This window comes from Dioscorea cayenensis, chromosome 11 (genome assembly GCF_009730915.1).
Source record: "Dioscorea cayenensis subsp. rotundata cultivar TDr96_F1 chromosome 11, TDr96_F1_v2_PseudoChromosome.rev07_lg8_w22 25.fasta, whole genome shotgun sequence".
Taxonomy (NCBI): Eukaryota; Viridiplantae; Streptophyta; class Magnoliopsida; order Dioscoreales; family Dioscoreaceae; genus Dioscorea; species Dioscorea cayenensis.
Genome location: NC_052481.1, coordinates 21,971,233 through 21,974,866, shown reverse-complemented (window position 1 = coordinate 21,974,866; position 3,634 = coordinate 21,971,233). Strand labels below are relative to the sequence as shown.

Below are 3,634 nucleotides of genomic sequence, written 5' to 3'. Positions count from 1 at the left end.
TAGTGGTTCAAAACCTAATTTAATTTTTTCAATCAAGAAGATAATAAAATACTAATTCTCTTAATATGCTGGTGGTATATACATATATTTCATTGTTCAATTCTTTATTTGTTTTTTTTTTCTTATTTATTTCACTACAACAACGATTAATCCACTTTACTTTAATTTTAAAGAAACAATATATATAATTAATATAAATCATATTATATCATGTAACTATTGTTGTGTGTGTGTGTGTGTGTGTGTGTGAGAGAGAGAGAGAGAGAGAGAGAGAGAGAGAGTTAAACTCTCAAAATCCAGATTTATTAGATGAAAACAAATTACCACTCTTTTATTCACAGTAAAAAAAATTTAAAATAAATTATCACTCTATTATTCACGGTAAAAAAACTTATGTGTATATATATAAACATCCATTATTTACAAACATTTATAGATTAAAAATCAATTGGTGTTCATTTCAACTATTAAATTTCAAATCAAATGATTATGTATTGTATAATAAATAATATTATTGAGCAGCTTATACAAGTAAACGCACAATATTTTAATTTAAACCATCTAATTAATTTTAATACAATATCATAATTCAACTAAAAACTAATTAACCCGCGCTGTATTTTCCTAATGTTTACTGTGTTCAATCAGAATGCCAGCAGTTTACGTATGTTATATATATATATATATATATATATATAACACTGGCATTAAAATCCTCACTTAATTCCCGGGAGGATAGGTACTAAAGATCCACGTCCACAAGAGGTTAAAGACCAAAGTCTACATCGCTGTGCTCTTTCTTAACCACCCACGGGCTCCCTCAAAGCCACAAAAGCAAACCAAACTCCCAAAATCCACCCTCAAGCTACAAATAACCGTTTGTTTGTTTCCTCGTATCTCTCCTTCCCAGATCCCCTGTTCAACAACACTCTCTGTTTCTTTTTCTTTCTTTCTTTCTTTCTTTCTTTCTTTCTTTCTTTCTTTCTCTCTGTGTGTGTGTTCCTAACTCCACTCCTCACCACCAAACCAAGCACCCTAAACATAGTGCAGTCTCCTAAAGACAAGGAGAAGAGAGGAGGGAAACCATGGAAGCTCCTCTCTTAGAACCCAAGCCAACCATCATGGTATCCTTCAATAGTTTGCAAACTTGGGAGGAAAGAACTAGTGATAATGTTGAGGATTTCCCTCCAGTTCATGGTTTTAAAGATGCACGCTTCTTGTTTGTTCAAGAGTCTAAGAAACTCTGGTCCATTGCTACTCCCATAGCCTTCAATATCCTCTGTTTCTATGGCATCAATTCTACCACCAAATCTTTTGTTGGCCATTTGGGCAACCTTCAGCTCTCTGCTGCTGCCATTGGCCTCTCTGTCATCTCCAACTTCTCTTTTGGATTCCTGGCAAGTAGAAATCTCTATCCCTCTATCCCTCTATCTCATTTGATTCAATTGTTCTCTTTGTTTGTTTTTGGTTTTCTTTAATGCATGATGTCTTTGTTTAGCTTGGAATGGGGAGTGCATTGGAGACACTGTAGGCAAAGCATTTTGGGGCAGGAGCAAGTGGGAGATGCTGGGTGTTTACATGCAGAGATCATGGATAATACTTCTTGCATCTGCGGTGATTCTCTGTCCTATTTATCTGTTTGCAACTCCTATTCTGAAGCTTTTAGGCCAAGAAGAACAGATAGCAGATGCTGCTGGGAAATTCACAATTGAAATCATTCCACAGATGTTTTCATTAGCCATTAATTTTCCAACCCAGAAGTTTTTGCAGGCTCAGAGCAAGGTTTCAGTGCTGGCATATCTTGCCTTTGCTGCTCTTGTGATGCATATTGGATTGCTGGCTTTGTTCATCTATGTGTTCCATTGGGGACTGGCAGGGGCTGCTTTTGCTTATGATATATCTTCATGGGTGTTGGCCCTTGGTCAAGTTGTGTATATTTTTGGATGGTGCAAGGATGGATGGAAGGGCTTTTCATGGTCTGCTTTCAATGATATGTGGGCATTTGTTAAGTTGTCTCTTGCCTCTGCAGTCATGCTTTGTCTTGAGGTTTGGTACATGATGGTCTTGGTTGTCCTCACCGGTCACCTCGGCGATGCTGAGATCAACGTCGGTTCCCTCTCCATCTGGTTAGTCCCTTCAATTCAATTCATTTCATTTCATTTTATTCATTCATTCATAACCCAACTCTTTGTTTGTGTTTCAGTATGAACATTAATGGTTGGGAAGGCGTGTTTTCATAGGGAATCAATGCTGCTATTGGGTAAATACTATCAATGTGAAGTTGTTTCAATTCTATGTCACTTACCTTACTATTTCTTGTTCTACTTCCAGTGTTCGGGTATCGAGATGAGCTTGGATCCGGTCACCCGAGAGCGGCTAAATACTCCGTCATCATCGTCGTTCTTCAATCACTTTTGATTGGCATTCTTTTCATGGTCATAATCCTGCGGCACGAGACTATTTCGCTGTGATCTTCACTAGTGATAAAGAGTTACAGCGAGCTGTTGCTCATATTGCTTACCTTCTTGCAGTGACTATGGTTCTCAACAGCATTCAGCCTGTGATTTCAGGTCACAATTGAATTGAATTTGAGGTGATGCAATGAATGAATATGAGAATATTATCATATGAATTGCAGGTGTTGCAATTGGAGGTGGATGGCAAGCCTTGGTAGCATACATTAACTTGGGTTGTTATTACATATTTGGACTTCCTTTAGGATTTGTTTTGGGATATTGGGTCAAATGGGGAGTTGAGGTAAGTTCATCTTTTATTAAAAATGTTTATATTTATGAATCTAAAGCTGAAGAATTTAATGGCAGGGAATTTGGGCTGGTATGTTATGTGGAACAGCATTGCAGACACTCATATTGCTTTATATCGTTTGGAGAACTAATTGGGAAGATGAGGTAAAAGAGATTGGGAATAAATGTTTCCAATTTAAGTGAGAACTTGAGTTTTAATTTTTTTAAAATTAAATTTCAGGCTGCTCAGGCTGCAAAGAGGGTGAGGTTGTGGGGTGGACAAGAGATGCAAGTTTCTCAGGATTCAGAGACAGTGAGGTTGTGGAAAGGAAATGAAGAAACCTCAGTTTTGTAGAATTTTATTAGATTTCACTGCATTGTGGTGTTCCATAATAAATAAATATAGATCAAGTTTGTAGTTCATTATATATATTTATATGAGTAATGCTATATTTGACGAATTCCTCAACCGAATTACTCAGCCGAATGAAGTGGAGGTCCACGTGCCACACTTATCCTACTCACCCCTCCAAAAAGTTAAAACTAATAACCCTAACCTCTTCTTCTTCATCATCTGACCGCCACCATCACACTTGATGCGGGGTTAACACCAAAGCCCTGTCACAACACCTCCCACACCATGATTGTCGTCTCGCTTGACACCACCAGTGTTGTCGCCGATGTCACCGCCACCACACCACAATCACCTTTCTATTTGTGCCCCTATCGCAAGCCCCTCACCACCGAGAGGGTCTCGCCGTCTCTGCTGCGTCACCATCTCATAATTTCTTTAAACCCGGTGTGATAGTGGTGTGGTGGCCATGGCTACTGTCACGATCACAACTCTCCTTGATTTCTAGCCTCAAATCACATCCTCTGTTTTTTAATTA

At 38.2% G+C, this 3,634-nt stretch overlaps 1 pseudogene; it reads left to right on the top strand.

Annotated features, from left to right (window-relative positions):
- Positions 1-1,084: 1,084 nt before the first annotated feature.
- On the top strand, positions 1,085-3,174 carry LOC120271883 (annotated as a pseudogene).
- Positions 3,175-3,634: the final 460 nt, after the last annotated feature.